The sequence below is a fragment of the Psammomys obesus genome, unplaced genomic scaffold, assembly GCF_907164565.1.
Source record: "Psammomys obesus unplaced genomic scaffold, mPsaObe1.curated_primary_1811, whole genome shotgun sequence".
Lineage (NCBI taxonomy): Eukaryota > Metazoa > Chordata > Mammalia > Rodentia > Muridae > Psammomys > Psammomys obesus.
This window is the reverse complement of record NW_026596069.1, coordinates 2,385,464-2,407,652: the sequence shown is the minus strand read 5'-3', so window position 1 is coordinate 2,407,652 and position 22,189 is coordinate 2,385,464. Positions and strand designations below refer to the sequence as shown.

The window sequence follows — 22,189 nt, the reverse complement described above, 5'->3', positions numbered from 1 at the left end:
TGGACAGGTAATGCAAGGTAGAGAGCTGGTCCCAAGCTTTAGACAAACTGGAAGGGCGTCTAGAACAGGTAGGATTGGATTTAAAACTGGAGAGGAGAACTGGAGGGGCACCTACAGACCCAAATCGGTTTCTGTCTTCTCCATTGGGTTAGGGCGTCCTTTTGCTCTAGGGTCCATTTCCACTCATCTTTCTATAATCAGTGCCTAGCCAAGGATCTGGTACTTGGTGGATGCTTGATATGAAAGATGCTCACAGCTAACCGTACCACACGCAGGAAAAGTCTACTAATTTGGGTTCAGCTCAGCTGGGAAAGGTGAGCAGGTTGGAGCCTCAGTAAGCCCATGCAAAAAAAAAAAAAAACAGAGGAGGCTAACCAAACAGCGCAAAGGCAGGGCATCAGTCGCTGCGGCTGCGCAGTCCAGTCCCTCGGTCCCGAACAGCCGGACGCCCGCCCGCTGCTCCCACCGCGCGTGCGCACTGTTCGCTTCCCGCCTCCAACAAGATGGCGAAGACCCTGCGCTGAGGGGGCGGAGTGTGGCCGCCGGAAACCCGGCCGCTGCCTTGAGGGAGCTTCGGGCGAAGGCCCGGGAGCAGCGGACCGAGGCTGGCGCGATGCTGTCCCCGGGAGGCGCAGCCGGCGAGCGCTGAGGAAGGCGGAGCGAGGAGTTGCCTTCCCAGCGCCCCCTATGTACGCCTCCCTGCGCTCGGGGCCGGTCGCCGCTTTGCCCGCCTCGGTACCACCCGTGACTCTCGGGGCCCGGAGCTCCGGCGGCGGCCGGGGCCGAGTCCCGCGGGAGGGGAGGCGCCCGGGCGGCGCCCGCGCTTGCACCCGCGGAGCGAGCGTCTGGCAGGTGAGTGCGGCTGCGCACGCCGGCGACTCCCGCCCCGGCGGCTGCGCCCGGCCCCGACCCCGGCCCCGACCCCCGCGGCCCGGCCCCGGCCTTCCGCCGGCCGCGGCTCGCCGGTTCCCCTTCCCGCCGCCTTCGCTCGGGCCCCTCGCCCCTGCTAGCCGACTTCTGTCCGCTCTAGGTGCGTGGGTCGTCCGGCCCGTTCCGTTCGCCTCCACTCTTCCTTGCTTCCTTTGGAAACTTTGGAGCCCCGGGAAGGTTGTCTGAGCCTGGTTGGCGGAGTTACAGAGGAGAGGCTTGTGGTGGAGAGGCCGGTGGGGTCTGCTCTTCTGGAGACGAGTCCGAGTAGACTGGGATGGGTTTAGAGTCTGACCCCTGCCCATTGGAGCCCGCGGTGGCAAAAGGATTGTTCGCTTCTAAAGCATTAATCTCTGTGGACATAGTCAGTTCTTGGTCTCAGCTTTTGAGACGGAGGCGCGAGCTTTGTGGGGCGTTAGTTTGTGTAGATTCATTGAAAGGATTGGGAAATGTTCCTTAAAAAAACAAAACAAACAAACAAAAAAAACACCTTATAAATGTAAGGATAACACATAATGGCACAAAAAAGGATAAGTGATTTATACTTTCTTTAGGTACTAGCCTAAAATGCATATTGAAGCTTTAGAATTCCCAATATGCAAGGGTGTGTGTGTGTGTGTGTGTGTGTTTTGGAAAGGACTGATGGAGAAAAGATTTTTAAATTAAAAACTACTCAGATTTCTTGTATTCTCAATTGTTACAAATGCTTAACACTTCCAGCTCTTGATAGTCTCTAACGTGGGTTTGTGCTCCCCTCAGCTTCCCCTCAATGGTAATGCGATTGCTGATAGGGAAATTTGCCCTGAGTAACTTAGGAACCTTGCCAACGTTTACAAGTGCAAACTGCCCATCTGAGTGGCAGTGGAGGGAGTCTTCCAGTAGTTTGTCTCCTCTGTCCCCGTACTGGGATGTATCAAGAGCCCCAGAGTGGGATTGAAAATACTTAGCCTTTGCCCTTCGAGCTTGCAAATGAGTGGCGTTTTGAAAGCGAGTTTAGAAGGCTGGGTCTTTAGCTCCGTGGTAGACTGCTGTTAGAACCAGCTCTCTTCATTCCCAGGGTAGTTAAAAAAAATTATGAAATAAAATTTTAGAAATAGAATTGCCCACTTTAAAAGAACTTTTTTTTTTGAGGCAGGCTTTCTCTGTGTAACAGCTCTGACGACCCACGCACCTACACAGTCTGGAACTTGCTCTCTAGACCAGACTGTCCAAGAACTCACAAAGATCTGCTTGCCTCTGCCACCCAAGTGCTGGGATTACCAGGCAGCAGAAGTCGTCGTTTTGAGTCTTGATACCTCATTTGTTTGTTGGTAGCTTTCATTCTTCAGCACTGGGAACTGCATGTTCTTAGATCCTGTCTGTCATTCCCGTGCTGGGCTTTCATTTCAGTTTGAAGGGAAATGGGGCCTTCTAAACTCCAGTGGCTGAGAAAATCTCAGCTAATGTTATACTTCCTCTGTTTCTCAGAGTCTCCCCTCAATATTATCTCCTTATTTGCTCATATTTCACAGGAAGAAATGTCTTGTCTTTGCAAGAGCTACTCTTTTCCATCTCTCTTTATTCAGAGATTCAGAGATGTTTGGAAACCTCCTTCAGTCTTTTCCTATCTTTCCCATACTTACATGTTTCCCTTGAGCCACCAGATACAACTCTAGGAGGCCATTCCAAATTCCAGATTTTCTTCCAGGATTCTTCCATCCTAGGACTCTGATGTAGTGAGGTAAATCTTTCAGTCTTGGTTTTGACTTGTGTTAAAAGTGTTCATTAGTGGCTGTGGTCATATTACCAGTTAGACTGTTCTATATCTATAAAGTAGGACATAATACTTACCTTGCACGATGGCTATAGAGGGAGTTAATATGTGCTAAGCATTTGACACATCTTCATCTTTATCTTTCTTGCCACTCCGCTGCTGTGGGGCCATCAAGATGGGTCAGCAGGTAAAGGCACTTGCTTTGGAATCTGACAACCTGAGTTATATCTCTAAGACCCACCGGGTTGAAGGAGACAACCAGCTCTTCCACGTTGTCCTCTGACCTATATCACATACGATACATACTAAATAAGTGGAATTAAAAAAAAAAAAAACTAGAGAACACTAAGCACCAAGTCTAATAGCGATTTCCATGTCATCTTTGGCTTCTATAGTCAATTTGTAAATTATATAACACTCTAGTAGTAAAGGACATATTCCTAGGTTACGTTGCACTTCCTGGTTTCCTAATCTTTTGAAAGTTTTTTTTGCATGCCCAGCCCTCTTTAACTTAGTTCTTCCCATAATCTCTATATCAACTAGGCTGTGAATAGGATTTACAAAGGTAATTGGCAGAAGCATGTTTAGAAATGGCATGAAGTGTGGTTTCTTTAGAGTTCATATAATCAGTACTGAAAGTCCACTTTTCACTTTTTCAGCATTGTCCTCCTGTTTGAACTCAAACTTGCCTCTCTTCTAGTAAGAAGACAGGTATTAACCATGTTCATGTTCTGGTCTTCATTTACTGCCAAAGCAAGGGTGAAGACCTCTACCCATTCCCCACCATCCTTAGCTCTCCTGCGATTGAACAGTAGAGACGATCACGCTGCTAGGTCTGGAGCAGTATCTTTTGTCTGGAGGGCAGTAGGTAGGTAGAAGTGAATCCTGTCTACAATAAGGACTGGAACACAGCATGGGTTGGGTGAAATGGGCCCTAGAAAGGGCCATGAGCAGGTAGGGAGTAGAGGTCAAATAGACCGAGTAAACTGATATTTGGAGTGGTCTCTCAAAACAAAGAGTCATGTCTTCAAAAATGCCATTACACACACATTTTGGAAGAGTTCACACTGATCGATCTCTAGTCTTGTACTGTCAGTGACAAAAACAAAATCAAACTGGCTTTAAGAAGGGGATGACTAGATCCTGTTAAATGTTACAATAGGCATCGGGTGGCTCCTGTGAAAGGAAGGACATGGCTCCAAGGCTCTGCTTTGTTCTGCTCTTCCCTAATTCTCATTCTCAAGTCTGCCTTGTAGCAAGTTACTGTAGCACTTTCAGAAGAGTATCGCTTTGATATTTAATGTTGTGTTTGTTGAGTGTCATCACTCCTGACCTTCCTTCCTTGAGCACCTATTCCCACACTCTTTATTTGCTTTTTGCCTTGCTACCGTCTGATACCGTCTTGTCTTGATACCTTTGCACACTGTGGCCCCATTAAGTGTCATATTCTGTTTTTTCTGAATTCTCCTGTAATTATTTTTATGTTCTTAAATTCTGAAATGTCTATTACTTTGTGGCTTAGTGTTTGACCATATATAGAAAGAAAGAATGATTTTTGTGTCTAGCACAGAAAGAGAGGTTGTAAGAAAAGCAGAGAAATAGAAGGTCCTGTCCCTATATTCTTTCAGCAGCTGTTTCTGAGCCCTGAATTATGTACATTGTTCATGCCACCAAAACATGTATATTATGGTCATATAATCCATAAAATATGAATTTATTTGAACCTTTCCCAAGTTCTAGTAGTAATTTTGTCATTTTAGTCATCCCTTGGCACCCAACGGAGATTTGGTTTTGTCCCTTCCATGGATTGACAAAACTGACATAAATAACAGTATTTACATTTAATTTTTGCACATCCTCCCAAATACTCTGTCATCTTTTGATTATTTATAGTGTTGAACATTCCTAAATATAAACCTGAAACTTGAAAAGCTCCAAAATAAGAATTTTTTTCTTTTTTAGCATCAACATTGCACAAGTGGAAAATTCCCCTTATAACCTCATGTAACAGTGACCATTCAAAATGTGGACACATTGAAACTACATGTACTACCTTAATTTAGATGAATGAAGTGTGTGTGTGCCTCACAAATGAATTTTATGTTTAACCTTGGATACCATCCCTAGGATAGCTCATGCATATGTAAATATCTGAAAATCTGACTTTTTTTATTTAAAGCTTTTTGGATAAAAGATAATATATACCTAATGCTATGTAAATGATAGTTAAACTGTATTGTTTAGAGAGTAATGACAAGGAAGGCCATTCGTGTTCATTGCAGATAGAACGTTCCTCCCGGTTATTTTTAATCCACCGTCAGCTAAATCCAAAGATTCGGAACTTGTGAAATGTACAGTTTACTTAGTTTTCTCAGTCAGCAAATCTGAACACAAATGCTGCTCATCTAACAAGTATTTTAGGTAGAGTTCCTGTCTGAGATGTTCAGGGCCTTGGGTTGTTTCCCAGCACCCCCGACACAAAGCAAACAAAAACCGACTATATTTGAGGGCTTCCTCTGTAAACAGAGCGGCACGAATAGAGAATCAGATACTCTGTGCTCTCCCTGCGCTTATGTTTTAGTTGAGGATATGGCCAACAAAGTCTGTACAGGTCATGTTTAGGCTTTGAAGTAAGTCAGGTGCTAAAGCTCATTATTCTGGGTAAGTCGGTAAAGGGCCTGAACAGTGAAGTAGTGGGGAGAGTCACGGCAGGGTTTGCTTGAGTTTTACTTGAGTTTTGTCACACATAGTCAGAGGGCCGTTTTTTGTTTTGTTTTGTTTTGTTTTCCTTTGTGGAACAGTTTTTACTAATTAAATTTCTCTCTTTCTCTTACCCTTTTTCCTTCTTTTACTGGGGATTGAACCCACTGTCTCACACAGACTAGGTAAGCTCTCTACCACTGAGCTGTTCCCCCATTCTTGATTTCCCATCTTTGTGCACAGCTGAGTGTGGAGGTCAGAAGTTGGCCTCTGCTGTTTGTCTGGACATCTGCCTTGCTTGAGACAGGATCTCACCTGGACAGGAACCCAGGGGACTTCCTAATTAGGCTAAGCTGGCTAGCCTAATTATGTATCTGTATACCATCATTATTTTAAAGAACTGCACTATTTACTGTATCTTAGATTTTGTATGAACTTCTATATAGAATCATTTTTACTGACCTTAGCGAATCTGAAACACATCCTATAGAATGTCCTCCTCTCTTCCTGAAAGTCTGCATTTTCCCATTCTTAAAGCATGTTTTTGCTACAGAACTCTAGGTTCACAGCTACCTGTTGGACATTCTAGATTGATTGTTGCTTTATGTCAGCTTATTCTCTTCTTATTGATACCATGGCTCTTTTTTTTTTTCTTTCTTTTCTTCAAGGCAGGGTCTCACTGTGTTTGTCCTGGAACTCACTCTGTAGACCAGGCTGGCCTCAAGCTCACAGAGATCCACCTGCCTCTGCCTCCGGAGAGCTGGGATTAAAGATGGCACCACCACCACCTGGCTGACACCATGGCTCTTAATAGTTCCTTTCATGTTCTTTTTGAAGAAGGAAAACTTTTTAACTTTGTCTTCTGCTATAATATCCCATGATTAGGCAATTCTTTGGGCTTCATGAATGCATAGATCAGTTCTTATCGGTCCCACACATTTGTCAGCCAAAGGACCTTCAATGTCACCTTTGTTTCAGTATTCTCTTGTTCTTAATAAGATTCTGCATTAATATGTGAAGATCTTCCTACCTGTTGTATGCCTCACCCCTCTTATTTTATCTTAAAGACTTTATTCTGGACAGTTTTATCTTCAAAGTACCCATTTTCACCTGTATTTAATATTTGATTACTCATCTAATAAATGTTTATAGTCCCAATTTTTTTCAAATCTGTGTAACTTTTATAATTTGGAGTTCCATGCAAAATAGATATGTTTGGCCATTAGCCTCTTGAGTATAACAATTAGGAAATTATAATCTTTTAACTTCAGTGTTTACAAATCTCTGGATCTGTTGGTGAAATTATTTGCTGTATAAGATAATATTAATTTTTATGAATATTTTTATTTGGTATTGTCGAGAGTTTGAGGCTATAAAACCACCTTGATCAAATTTCACATTGTTAGCTCTGCTGGGCTACCTGCATGACTCACTTAAGTGTGGTCAGAGTTCATGATTTCTGTTATCATTTAGATGTAGGGCGTGTCTTACAAAGGTCCATATGATAAGGGCTTGGTCCCCAAGGCAGTACTGTTAGGAGCTCTAATGTGAAATGTTTGGTATTGGTGTTGTCCCCTCAAAGTTCACCTTGCATTTTGGGTTCATGAAATGAGCTGCTTGCTATGAGTGTGCATCCACTATCTTGTGCTGCTCACCAGAGTCCCAAAGTAGCAGCGCCAATAGTTATGTGGACTCTCGTCTCTCTGTGTTAATTACTCAGGTGTTTTGTTGGAATGATAAAAGGTAGTATGGTCTTCTAGTTCATATGGAGGGGACCTAGAGAACCTCAGCCCAAAGCCAAAGATGGTTTCACTAGAGTTGCCATTTTTGTCTGGACTCATAGTTTGGCCTTCAGTCTTTCAGTTCAAGCAGCATTAAATGTTTGTTTGTTTTAAACACACTCACAAAAAGCAAAAGTTGAGATCACTTTTCTGAGTCCAACTTGTAGTGGGTTTGAACTGTTCATTTCTCATTTTGTTAATAGTTATTTAATGCTCTTAAGAGGATTGTTTTAATATCTAAATTAAAATTATTTTCAGAGGGGTAGTTGGTCTCAATTGCCTGATGTACTCTTTCTACAAATAGAAGTCCAGACATTTTACCAAGTTGTTCAAAGAAGACTAAACAGTCCTTCAGTAGTCATTTCTTTGTGTTAATGCCTCTTCACGATATAAATGAGAGACCCAGGAAACGTACAAATTGACATGTAGCTGTTTTCTTAATACTCTAACATGTTTGTCTTTGTTTTTTGGGACAGGATCTCTCTATATCCCTGACCGCCTTTAATTCAGAGCCCCTGCTGCCTCTGGGATTAGTGGCCTGAGCCACACCGCTCCCTGCTCTGACATGCACTGTTTGCTAGGGCATTTCCTGGTAGCTGTAATCACTGGAGAAGCTGCCCATCCAGCCTGTCAGGACAGAATGTGAGCATTGTCAAGTAGGATTTTACAAGGATGGAGAGGACAAGCACTGAGTTGACAAGGGCCTGCAAACAAATTGTCCTTTAATATTTTTGCCAGCAATTGGGTTTATTTTCAAAAATAATGTGAGAACTCTTGTGTTATGTAGATGTTTTGATTTTTTAAATTACGTATTTATTTTGGGGTGTGGGTGTACACCTGTGTCACAACATTCATATGGAGGTTCAAGGGTTATTAGGGGGCACTGGTGCTCTCCTTCCACCATGTGTGTCCCTGGGATCAAACTCAGGTAATTAGGCTGGGGGGGAAGCAGCCTGATGAGGCACCTTGCCTGCCCAGGGTGCTGTGGATTTTATTCTTTCAGGGACAGAACAGGAGTGTGAAATCTTACACATCTATAAACTTGTACAATTTGTATTTGAAGTCTGAATTTATTTAATTAAAAGTGGAAGTCAAACTTTTAGTTTAGAATTTCTGGGCTTTGCGTGGATGGGCAGTCATCCTTGTTTGGAAGGTTATGTTAGAAATTTAGAATAACATTCATATTTTATAGTTATTTGCCTTGATTTTCATCATAACTGTTAGCATGAGATACCATCCATATCTGCTTAAATCAATTAAATTGATGCATCAAAAATTACAGAAGCAGCCCTCTTGGAAGGAAACTAATTTTCCTTGATTCTTTTTTCCTCGGCCAAATGGATATACTAAGTTGAAAATCCATTTTGATTATAGTGCCTTTGCTTCCTGCTTTGTTTCAAGTTTGCTTACTGCCTTCAAAACACTAGCTGATAAAATGAAAGAATTTTAGAATCCGAAGAAGCCTGCAAGCATGAAGTCTCACTTCTGCTCTCCCGCTTAAACAGGCACTTTACCCACCTGATTAACCTGTGTGAAACAAGAACCGCCCTTGTCGTTGGCCTCAAGTGCCTTCTGTCCTATGCTACTTCCTAGGTGAGGCCAAGATGAAGATTTCCCAGGATCTTTTCAGATCTATTGAGTGCTTAATGTACTTTGATTACTTGGGTATTTGTTGCCAGTACAGCTAATTTTAGACTTCATGAGTTAATGAGTGTGTTTTAATTTCTTGAAGTTTGCTACCTGACTGAATTCAAGTTTGAGTCAGTCTTAGCTTTCTGTCTTGGAAGGTGCTAATTTCCATGCCAATCCTGAGCCTGCCCTGTCTGGGTATTTCTCACCAAAATGCCTGAGACTAGAAGTGTTTTGGGTTTTTATCTTTCCTGGACTTGGCAGTATTTATATATGCAAAATTTGGGGATGAAACCCAAGTCCAAACATGAATTAGTTTACAGTTCTCATATACCTCAAGCTGTATATGTGTACATATGCATATATTCTTTTGGTTGTGCCAGGACCAGACCTAGGGTCTAATGTCATGGTATGTACACACTGTACTGTATGTATTTTGCTCATCAGTTTGTATTTTGACTATGGCCTTGTTATATGAGACCAAGTATTAATTCAGATTAGGTGTGCTCAACCTGTGTCTTTTCTGAAGATTTTCACTTAAATAGTAATCTTAGCAAAGGAGAAGTTACATCAGATTATGTTCCTCATACAAGGAACGAATGATACTATCATGGCATTTACTATATTTAATTAGCAATCCTATTATCTTATTTCCACAATCTTGCCATGCTTGACTGACAAGGTAATGCTCAGTTTTCTTGTGATAGTCTTTTGTGTACATTGGAGTGTGGTTTTAGTACCTTTATTTAATTAACCCGATGACATTCTACCCACCTCATTCTTTTAATTTCTTCTGTCTTTGCCATAGTTTCATTTCAGAAAATCTTTTGATATATTTTATAATATTCCAGTACCCTTTCTACAGTTTCTTACTTCAAACACATTTCTCCTGTGCCTTCTTTAACATTAATTTACATATTGATAGCATTTAAGAATATATTGGCTCTCCATGGAAACAAATTTAAGAGTTGAAAAAAATGTTACTATAGACAAAAATGTTAAAAATGATTGTTTAATTAATTAATTTAATTTAATGTGTATGTGTCCCAAGTGTGTGTGTGAAGGAGCCTAAAGTGGTCAGAAGAGGCATCTGATCCTTAGAAATGGAAGTACAGCCAGTTGTGAGCAGTTAGATGGGTGCTGGAAACCATGTCCTCTGTAAGAGCAGCAGGTGCTCTTAATCATTGAGTCATCTCTCTAGCCCCTAAAAATTATTTTAGCTACTGTACTTAGTTGGTTGACTACTTAACAGCCGCATGTATGTTCTCGTCATATATCATTTTGAGTTGAAACTAAGTTATGGTTTTTATAGAAATTCAATACTGTTAAAAACCAAGTCATAGAAAAAGCAAGTCTGTCACAGCAGTGTAATATTTATGCCAGCATCAAAATTCCTTCGGTTTCATAAAAAATTGATATACTTTCTATATTGGTAGAATTTTTCTCACAACTTATTTCTGTTTTATAAGGAATTGTCGAGGTATGATTTCCCATTAGTTTATGCTGAGCTAATGAGTTTTGTTTTTGTTTTTTTTATTCAGAATAGAATTAGATCTTAGAAAATTATATCCTAATGTAGTCAGCAACTTGTCATTAGATTTAAGGGTGTTGAGGACAACTTAAACCATGAAAAGAATGGCTTTTCACCTTCTGTAACCAGTGTTCAGCATTTGGCTTTCTATGTCTGGAAAAATATATTGCTGTATGCTATTGTTTTTCTCCTAGTCTGTTTCACTTTTACTGAGTTTCAATTAAAATGTTCTATTTCTTTCATTCTGCCTGTTAAAGGCCCTGTGATTCTGGTAGCAGCACCTTCCAGTTTGTTATTCGATCTGTAGTTACCATTTACTTTGAGTATTTTATACAGTTTAATTCTTAGCTAGATATATACTCACTGTCATTGAAATTAATCACCCACCATTGGTATAAGGAAAATCTGTTGATAAATTAATATATTCTTGTACCTTTATGAGAATTAATTGCCTTTGGTTCTTAGAAAAAGGAAACCTTGATTCAAATTTGGCAGCTGTCTTAGTGTTTTATTGCTGTGAAGAGACCCCATGGCCACAGCAATTCTTAAAAGGAAAGCATTTAGTTGGAAGTTGGTTATAGTTTCAGAGGATCAGTCCATCCTCATGGCAGGGAGCATGGTGACACACAGACGTGGTACTGGAGAAGTAGCTGAGGCTTCTACATCTGGCAGCAGGAAGAGAGAGACTGGGCCTGGCTTAGGCTTTTGGAACCTCTAAGCCCACCCTCTGTGAGACATTTCTTCCACCAATGCTGAACCTACTCCAACAAAGCCACATCTCCTAATCCTTTTCAAGTAGTACCACTTCCGTTGACTAAGCATTCAAATACATGAGCCTATGGAGGCTATTCTTGTTTGTTTGTTTGTTTTTGAGTTCTCTGTATAGCCTTTGGCTGTCCTGGACTCCCTTTGTACTTTAGGCTGGCCTTGAACTCACAGAGGTCTGCCTGCTTCCACTTCCCAGAGAGCTGGGATTACAGGCCTGCGCCACCACATCTGGCCCTTTGCTTAATTTTTAACCATTTGGGTTTTTAATCCCTCACATATTGTAGATAGCAGTTCCTTATCAGATAAAAGATTTTCATTTTCTCCCATTCTATGAGTTGTCTATTTGCTTGCTGGGAATCTCCTTTAGTGCACAAAATTTTGAAATTTTAGTAAAGTCCAGCTTATCTATAATACATATGTTTCTGTTGACGTTTGTTATTGAACAGTAAAGGCACTCATCAAAAATGGTGATGGGGATGGCTCAGTTGGTAAAGTGCTTGCCTGGCAAGCTTTGAGACCCGAGTTCAGTCCCCATAACCCACAAAGAAAAGCCAGGGGTGGTGCTACGTTTTGTAATGCTAGGTGCTTGGGAGGTAGATATAGGAGGATCTCCTGGCTTGGAGGCTGTTCTTATTCTCAGGACCACAATAGCTTTATATAAATCAGGACAAAACCATTGAATTTCTATGTCATTCACTTGTAAGTCTACAAGATGAAGGCATAACATATTTTATGCTTTTTAACTACATCTTCTGTGTTGATAATATGGAACACCTCTTTTACAGAAACAGTAAAACTGAAACACTTGCTTATTGGTCTTAAACCTTAGAATAGTTGCCCCTCTCCCACCCTCCAAGGAATAAATGGCTGGAATGACAGTGGTGGAAACTTGTGTAGCAGGAACAAGGTCATGGGTTCAATCCCTATCACTAAGAAGGAGAGAAAAGAGAGGTAATGAGCATAATTTCATTCTAAAAGTAGTTAACTGAGGTAGTTTGAAGTTTCCCACTGTGTATGTACACATGTTCGTATGTGGTGGTGAACATGCGTGCGTGTGGAGATCAGATGACAGGCTCAGGTATTATTTGTTAGATGCCATCCATGGTTTGTAGCTTGCCAAAGAAGCTAGGTTGGCTGTCCAGTGAGGTTCAGGGATCTTGCCCTGTCTCGCCAACAGCTGGGACTGAGAGTGCATCGCCATACCCAGATTTTAGATGTGGGCTCTAAATTTAGGTCCTTGTTGCCTAAGGATAAGATAACTGGCTCTGCCAGTTGAGCCATCTCTCCCAATTATCACTCCCATTTTTGCTTGTTTGTTTGTTTTTGTTTTTTGAGGCAAGGTTTCTCTGTGTAGCCCTAGTTGTCCTGGAACTCACTCTGTAGACCAGGCTGGCCTCAAACTCACCGAGATTCACCTGCCTTTGCCTCCCAAGTGCTGGGATTACAGATGTGTACAACTCCCAACTGCCTATCATTCCCTTTTCCTTCTTTTTCTTCCTCCTCTTCCTCTCCTCCTCTTCTTCTTCAGACAGGGTTTCTCTGTATAGCCTTGGCTGACCTGGGCTTGCTTTGTAGACCAGGCTGGCCTTAAACTCACAAAGATCTGCCTCCCTGGGATTACAGGCCTGGGCTACTGTACCTGGCTTGTCATTCCCATTATAAACGTAAAAGAATTCAGCTTTGTCAAGAAACTTTAAAATTGATCTTTGAATAGGTACTGCATGCCTGCAGTATGCATTTCAAAACTGCAAGTCTATGTATATACAACGAAAGTAAATCTCCTGTACTTGCCTCCCAGTCATCTGATGAAGCAGAGACAGTCACTTTTCAAGTTCTATCCCACAGAAACAAAAATTTCAAAAGACTGCTTGGGGTATTATTTTGGAGGGCAGAAATATATATTATTGGGGATGTTAGCATTCAGGAACTTGATGTACTTAAGAATTTTCATTGATAACTTGTTCATCCTATAGCAGACTTCTCATTTCAAACACCATAAAGCAGATATTAGATGACAATAAACGGCCTCTGTTCACTTAGCACTTCTGTTTGGAAATCTTACTGTTTGGAGTTTAAAAGTGACTCAGTGATCAGAGATAACAGAAATGTGGCTGGGCCAGCTTAGTTGCTAAGCCATGTGGGCAGGGAATTTAAAGCAATTTTCATTGGAATTACCAGGGTAAGTCGAGAGAATCTTGAGTCTCTTGCTCATTGCTTACCTATGTAAACAATTTTTGTCAACTTGACTAGAGCTAGAAAATTCACTTCCAACCGGCTGACAGGTTGGTGTTCATCTGGCCCTCTCATGTTGGCCTTTCTGCTGGGTTACTTAAGTATCCTGAGGACATTGTGGCTGGTTCTAGAGTAAGCCGTCATGGTTTCCATCCCCTAGCTTTGGAGGTCCGTTACTCTTATAGCATCTCCTTCATCACCCAGGTCAGCCTTAGTATAGGAGAGCACACACACAAAAAAAAAGCCTTGGCTCCAAAGTCTCAAAGTCACTGGTGAGCATCTTGAAAAGTGGTTGTTGTTTCTCAACCTAGCCATACACATAAGGATTAGAGTAACACTCTTGGTTCGGTGCCTGTGGTCAACTCAAGGTCCTTGTTCTCTACCTGACCATACACATAGGGACTAGAGAAACATTCTTGGTTCGGTGCAATTCATTCTGAGTCAGAAGGCCTGTGAATGGGGGAGGAAGGGTAAGAGGGGCTGATGGACACCCTGGAGTCAGACACAAGGACAAGGAGCTCTGCTGTCTTAACCCAAGGACATAGAGCTCATCCTTGTCTTTTTGTTCTGCCTGGATCTCAACAGGCTAGGTGATGTCTGTCCATGTGGGTGAGGCTAGATCTTTACTGTCTGCTGATTGAGATGCTAGTCTCTTCTAGAAATACTCTCATAGGTACACTCAGAAATAATTCCAGATAGTTGGATATCCCTCAACAATCAAGGTGACACATAAGATTAACCATCACTATTGGCTGACTCTTGCTGTTACTCCTTCAATCTAGCCAGTGGATTGTCATCCACATCTTAATGGACATAGGGTATCTTTCATTCATAAAGGTATGAATTCTAGCTGTAATCTGCATAAATTTAAGATACTGGAATAATTATGCTGCTTGAATAGTATGGAAGAATAAGACTACCACAGTATAAGATAGAGTTGGAAAATTACTCATTATTCAAATAGAGCTTCTGACGGGCTAGGGAGATGACTGTCAGTTAGCATGCTTTCCACACAAGCATCAGGATCTGAGTTGAGAGCCTCAGCACCCATATAAAAGCCAGGCATGGCAGCATTCACCTGTGATCTCCACACTGGGTAAGGTAGACACACAGGAGCATCCTTGGGTCTTGCTGCTCCACCACCTCTGGCCAAATTGGTAAGCTCCAGGTTCAGTGGGAGACACTATCTCAAAAAGTGAGTTGGAGAGGAATTGAAGAACATATTGAACATTAACCTTGGCCTTCAAACACACAGGTACACATAAACACATCCAAAGTAATAAAAATAGCAAAAGTGATTTTTAGAAAAGAGCTTGAAATACTTAGTTGTAGAGAATATGATGAAAGCAAAGTCTGTGAATCACGTGTTTGTTTACCTCATATGTTTCATGTGTTCAAGTTAAATATCAGGTGGGTAGATGAATATTCAGGGGATGAGATTAAGATAGAAATAGCGGTTTAAGATTTAGCATAATGTAGTTTGGTATTTAAAGCTACTGGATGAGATAATAATAATAATGATGATGATGATGATGATGATGATGATGATGATGTAAGTAGACAGTCCTAGAATAAACTCAGAGGTACTCCAGCCCCTAGATGACTAGTGAAGAGGCAGGGCTCTTAAGTGAAATTAGGAGGAAGAGGAAACCCATTAGAACATGCCATAGAAGCCAAGACTTAAGTCTGCTTAAGAAGGAAGAGAGTGGTGAGCTTTGTCAAACATGAAAAAGATGGACTTTGGCCATGTCTTTGACAGAAATTTAAGATAGGAGATTTGTAATGAGTAGTTAGAGGAGTAAGGTTAGCCCGCTCATGGCAGTGGAATGGAACAGAAAAACAGATGGTTGAGTGAGGTGACTCGTGCCTAGAGTTGCAGCACTTGAGAGGCTGAGGCAGGGAGATTTCTGTGAGATGGAACCAGTATGGAGAAATTGAACAGTTGGAACTAAAGAAACAAAACAACAGTGGTACAGGCAGCCTGGTCTGCGGTGGCCATAATGAAGTTCACCAGCCACTGTTCCCAGCTGCATGTAATCTTGAGGTGTACTGGAGTATGCAGCATGTTGTTAGCAGTGAAAGAACTCACCAAGTCAGAGCAGAGTGGGAAAGGCCGGTTTATAGGGAATACTGCAAGGGAGCTGCTCCCGCCAAAGGAGGCTGGCTTTTGTATATGCTAGTGGCCCTTTTGTTTGTTTGCTGTCCATATAATGGGTTGACAGTAGTCAAGGGCAGGATTTGCAAGGTGGCAGCTCTGTGTTGGAAGTTGGTGGTGTAGTTAATTTTGATTGGCCATGTTAGGTCACCATTTCTCTAATGCCCTTCAGGCCTAACTTGTTCCCCACAGCTGGGACTGGAGGTCTTCAGTAGTCCAGCTGCCTCAGGTTCTTATTTATCGTTCTCCTGTAAGCAACCCCGTTGGTACCCCAGCTGCTCTTGGGTGGAATCCTTTCTTTCGTCTGCAGCACCCTCTGAATCTGGGTAAAATAGTCAATTTATTTGTCTTCTCAGGAAAAGACATGGTAAAGATATAACTGTAATGTCTGATAGATTATGTAAGTAGTTTTCATATCATTTTCATTGTTAAATAGTTGTATTAGGGCTGGAGAGATGGCTAAGCAGTTAAGAGTACTGGCTCCTCCTCCAGAGATCCTGAGTTCAATTCCCATCACAGTCATCTATAATGGGACCTGATGCCCTCATAGAGCACTCATAGATATTAGATAAGTAAATAAATAAATCTTAAAAATAATTATATTAATTCTTTGAGATTTTCATTTGATATATGTTGGAAATATTGTTGCCTCCCATCCCTTTGTACCCAAATTTGAGATTGCTGCTTCTTTTTCTTCTTTCTCCATCAAGTCCAGCTTGTGTTGTCAGCTAGTAAAGAACTGGAACCTGATTTGGTGTGTGGTCAGCCGAATGGGTCACATCATTAAAAAGAAAACACACAACTGACTCTCTCTCTCCCAGAAGCCACCAGATGTTAATAGCCCCTCAGCTACACACACACACACACACACACACACACACACACACACACCCCTCAGCTGGGATTTTGTCCGGCTAGAGCTTGTGCAGGTCTTGCACATGCTGTTATAGTCACTATGAGTTCGTATGCATCTGCCCTGTTGTGCCTGGAAATTCAGTTGCTTTTATTATCTCAGTGAAGTTGGTCTTTAACTGACCATATCATAGGCAGTAAAAATAGATTTATTATAGGTTTGAGGAGACATGAAAAACTCAGTAGCAAAGCAAGCTGTCTAGGAAATAGAGTAGTCCTGCTAGGCAGTGTTGACTACCCTTTCATGTCTATAGTTATAAATGTAAAGTGAAATAGCCAGCTGTGTTTCTGAACAGTGAGAGCGCCACTCAGTTCTGTTTCCCAGAGCTAAAGAAGAACCTACTTCCTTTGTACATTCAGAATTTTGCAAGCAGCATACTGTTCTTAGGGCCAGAATAGTGTTGCTTGTTTGTTTTCCCGCACTCTTATCCCATATTGGTAACTGGGCAATGTCAACCCTCTCCTTGTAGGCTGATGAGATTTTTATATAGTTAGTTTCTGTGGGACAGTTAGCAAATTGAGAGAGAAAGGAACTTTGTATTTTTAGTCATGAAAGAACACTTGGAAACGTGCTCCTTTTCTACCCCACCTGTTTTATTGGGTGAGTCTGTTTTTTGAATTGAATAGCAGAACTTTAGGGAGAGATTAAGATTAAGAAAAGGCCCTTTTCATGTCGTGTGGGGTAGAGGATGATTTAAGATCAAGAGACTTTTTGTTATCAGTTGAGAAAGGTATTTGAATGTGAGATGACATTTTTGAATCTTACTTTTGGCTTCTATAAAAGAACCCATGTAATGTTTTAATTCTACCTGAACTTGGATACCTCTACAAAAGACATTTTTAAAGACTTATAAAATTATATGATGCTTCAATTCTAAAAGTGTTAGTTGGACTGGGAGTGTATTTAGTGGTGGAAGACATGCTTACCATTCAGAAGCCCTCGGTCCCCAGCACAGGAAACAGCTATCAACATGTGATTTGAAGGAGGGTTCACATGTAATTGGTGCGTTGAATTCATTCTTATCTCTCTGGATGTAATATTAACCATTCATTATAAATCCGTTGGTTAGCGACTTGTTCTTACTGGAATGAAATGCAATCTGTGTTTTAAGTGTTACTTGTAGTAGCCCAAGAAGCCCTGCATCTCCTGTTCTGAGTGACAACATCCTGTTACGTTAGAGAAGGGTTAGAATCTGTTTTCCATTTAGCAAACTTGGAATCTTTGGCCTATAATAACAAGCATTTACCTTCAGATACACAGATGTTAATGTTTAACGTTCAGCAGAAAGCAAGAGGAAGGGAAGATGCTCAAAAGAAGAAACCGGCTTATCAGTAGGTGGTGTTGCCATCTGTAATGCGGTAGAGAAACAGGGTTGTGTCTTCTCTGGGAGTACAAGCTTAGGGATATTGCCAAGGATCAGGGCGCATATGTGTGGTCCAGCACTCAGTTCAGGGTCCCAGTCTGGGCCTCAGGAGACGTCCCAAAAATTAAAAAACAACAGCATACAGACAAGTAGAATTGGAATATATTGGCATGAAAATCAATCTTTTGACCCAAGAATTTGGTTTAAAGTTCTATTCATAGCATTTATTAGGCACTATATTGATTCTTTCATAATCCAAGTTCAGGTTTAAAGTTAAATACAAATAGAATTTTTCCTTGCCAGTTCTGATATATTTCAAGCGCTAATTTGTATTATAAGCTGATAAATATTTCATCAAATAACATAGATATTTTATGGTACCTGAAATATTAATGAGAAATTTTAATCCTGTTTTAACAGGAGAAATAATTTCTCAAAAACAGGGCTCTGTGCTCTTTGCTCTCAAATAGCCCTCCCTTTGTAGTCATGTCAGATAGATAGGTAGGTAGGTAGATTGATTATTGATTTTGCATGAGAGGAAAATCAATAATTTGTCTTACCTCATTGTCCTTCCGCCCTAAATAACCTGCCTTTTTGTCATGTGCACTCACGCACGTATGCCTGCATGCATGCTTATGTGTGCACACATACACAAAATTTGTATTTTACATATGAGTGAAAACAGTATTTGTCTAAGCCTGGCTTATTTCACTTTATGTGGTGATACTATGTTCTACCCATTTCCCTGCAAATATTACAATTTTTTTCCTCTGGCTAAATAAAACTCTTCCTCTGTATTTTTACCACATCTATGTGTGATGGACACTTAGGCAGATTCCATTTTGGTTGTGAATATTCCCACAGTCAACATGAATGTTCAAGTATCTTCGTGGTTTGGTGACTCAGGTTCCTTTGGGAGTGTACCGAGGAGTGCTATGGCTAAGTCCTTTGGTGGTACTAGTGTTAATTTTTTGAGAAACCTCCATGCTAATTTTGTAGTGACCGCACTAATTTGATTTACAGTCTCACCAGCAATGTGTAAGAATGTGTGTGTGGTATTCATTGCATCCCACCTCTTCACTAGCATTCTGACTTGCTGAAACCTGTGTGTGTGTGTGTATAAGGGGTGGGGGTCCATATGGGGTGATGCGTATAGAGGCTAGAGGTCAATATTTACCGTCTTCTATCTTTTCTCTCCCTAACCCACACCTACTTTTGGACACAGGGTCTCACTGAAGCCAGAATTGCTAGGTTGACTGACTCTAGCGAAAGAAGCCTCTGGGTTGCTCCTGTCAATTGCCCAGCACTGGGGTTTTAGGCCCTAACTGCTGCACTCAGCCTCAGTGTGGGTGCTGGGTCTCCAAACCCAGGTCCTGGTATGTGTTCAGTGGGCACAGTTTCATGTGGAGCCATCTTCCCCAGCTCTCAGCGGAATCTTTATTTACATTTTCCAGATGGCAAAGGATGCTGGGTTTTAAGGTATTTTTTTGGCTATTTGTATTTCTCTTTTTGAGAACTATCTGATCGTTAGATTATTGGGTATTTTTGTTTGATTTTTAGAGTCTTTTTAAATATGTATTTTAGATGTTCAGCCCTTGCCCATTGTACAGTAGACAAAGACTTTCCTCTTTGGTGAGCTGTTTTTTTTTTACTTTGTAGAAGCTTCTAATTTCACGAAATCCATCAGTCAACCCTGCTATTATTTCCTGAGCTACTGCTATCCTTTTCAATAAGTCCTTGCCTCTGCTTCTGTCTTAAAGTGTTTTCATTATTTGTTTTCCTCTAGCTGTTTTCAAGTTTCAAGTCCTACATTAAAGTCTTTCATCCATTTTGAATTTATTTTTGTGCAGGGTGAGAGAGAGGGATCAAGTCTCATCCTTGTACAGGTGACTGTATAGTTTTCCCAGAACCATTTGAGAATGTCTTTTTTCTGGGGCACTTTTTCTTTTCTTTCTTTCTTTTTTTTTTTTTTTTTTGTTTTTTTTTGTTTTTTTTTTGTTTTTTTTGATACCTTTGTCAAAACCAGGAGGTTTATTTTCTGCTCATTATTCTGTCCCATGGACACACTGCCAGTCTTTGTGTCTGTACTGTGCTAGTTTTGTCACTATGGTCTGAAGTGTATTTTGTGATTTTTTTTTTTTAGAGTTCTTTTTCTGATAATAATTTTAGTAGATCCTCTAAATACCAATGAAATTATTTACAGAAATAGGAAACAACTCTAAAAGTTAATGGAACTACAAAAGACTTCAAATGGATAAATTACTCCTAAGCAGAAAATGCAGTGGTAGAGGAATCATAATATACCTTAGACTTTAGTAAAAATTTTGTTGCCTAAGAAGGAATAGTTTATTGTATGTCTTGACACTGGAGCTTTAACAGCTTAGTATATTAAGAACTTGGAAAAAATAATTTGCTTGCTTATACGCAAATTTAAAAGTTGATAAATAAAATTCCTACTACAGTTGGTAGTGTATTCTTTTTCTTAGAAACATGTTTTTCCAGTTGAAAATACTTTTGACCATTACACTTAGCTGTTAATTTTATGGATAGAATTCGTGATTATTTTTTCTTTTGAGTAGGAAGAGATACCAGTCTAGTAGCTTTTTGTAGCTTTTACTCTAGCCATACATTCTTCCTTATTTTAAAATGCTGATTCCATTGCATTAGGTTAACCTAATACGTAAGATAAAAGTCTCTGCCCTTAGCATCCTTCAGGGCTAGTTGTCCCACTGTGTTCTCTCTAAAGTCTTTTCTTGATAAGGTAGCCATGATCTAACCCGCCATCTTTCAACCATACAACACTTACTTTAGCTTATGTAGTAAAACGTACATTACATGTCTCAGTCCTATCCAAATTTATTAATTGATATTGGGTTCATTGTTCTGTCATTCATATTCATGTATTGAACAAAATACATAAAATACTAACTGTTCCAGATCTGAGAGAAACGTCTCTGTCTTCATGGTGTTTACTTTCTTGTGTGGGAAACAATGAGAAGACAACTTAATAAATGTCTAGATAGAACGTTTTCTCTTTCAGATGCTTTGAGTAAGTACCGAACACCATGGTGTCTGATAGAACGAGGAGCAGAATGGTGGTGACAAGGTTATCATGGAGGGTGTCTTTAAATATGGAGGGTGTGAAGGAACAGTCATTAAGATTTTGGGAGCAGAGCTGTGTGCTTGATTACTGGGGGTCTTGTTAGTGATAAGCAAGCACTCTTCCACTGGACTGTATATCCAGCCCTTTTTGTATGCACGTATACATATCTAGACAGACTTACACACATACACATCATTAAAAATAAAATTGTTCTTTAAAATGAAAATGCAGAGCCTGGGTTGCAGCTCAGTGATACACTACATGCATGTGCAGGGCTTTGGCTCTTCCCAGCCCGACCCCCAAACTTAGTTAATGTTGTATACAAAGTGCACAATGTTCTTTTCTTATATCACATGAATTATGTAATTATGTTATTTCCTACAATATTTTAATTATTTTGGAAATGTATCAAAGGTACAGTTACCTAACCTATTGTTAGCAATCATGAGGTTTTTAACATTTTAGTAATATATATAATGTTGAGTTTTTTTGCAGTATAAATATTTTTCTTTATTTTTTGTCTCATTTTGATTTTGGTGGTACTAGAATTGAACCCAGTCATAAACACTCTTAGTGAACTATATCCCTCCCTCTTGTTTTAAAAAAAATTTTTTTTATGTGCATGGGTATTCTACCTACAGGTGTTTCTGTATCATGGACATGCTTGGTGCCTGCCAGAGGCCAGGAAAAGGCATCATATACTCTGGAATTGCATCTCTTTGTAGGCAGAAATCTGTTCTGTTTGAATTCTCTGGTAAAGAGACAGTTGAGTTTATCAAAAGCAAGAGTCAACTAAGGCTAATCAAAAGAAGTACTAATTTTAACTCACCGTAGAGAATTGTCAGTTTTTTAAAACTATCAGTTTTTACAGATGTATTTTTATTTGTGCGTGTATGCACACACGCATGCGAGTGTGTCTGTGTATGCCCCATGTATGAATGGGTGCCCTTTGAGGCCAGAAGAGGGCATGGAGATGGAGTTAGGGACAGTGTGGGCCTCCTTATATGGGAACTGAATGTAGGTCCTCTGGAAAAGCATTCTTTAGCCATTAAGCCATGAAACTGTAAATTAGGCTTGTTGAATATATAAAATATAGAACATACAGCTGGAGACTAAGAATCCTATTAATCTTACTTGGCTGCAACGCACATGTGCACGTGCGTGTATGTGTTTTTTTAATATATATGTAAATATATGTGTATATATATATTGGGGTTTTTGTTTGTTTTGTTTTTGTTTTTGAGGGTTTCTTTGTATAGCCCTGGCTGTCTTGGAACTCACTCTGTAGACCAGACTGGCCTCTAATTCAAAGATTTACCTGCCTCTGCCTCCAG

At 40.5% G+C, this 22,189-nt stretch overlaps 1 protein-coding gene across 5 annotated transcripts in view; it reads left to right on the top strand.

The window, feature by feature from the left end:
• Nucleotides 1–411: 411 nt before the first annotated feature.
• Apc (APC regulator of WNT signaling pathway) overlaps nt 412–22,189 on the top strand; it is a 98,041-nt gene continuing 76,263 nt past the window's right edge. For all 5 annotated transcript variants that reach the window (XM_055625762.1, XM_055625760.1, XM_055625761.1 and 2 more), the window contains exon 1: nt 412–852. The gene's annotated coding sequence lies outside the window, so the exon portion shown is untranslated. The remainder of the gene's footprint in view (nt 853–22,189) is intronic.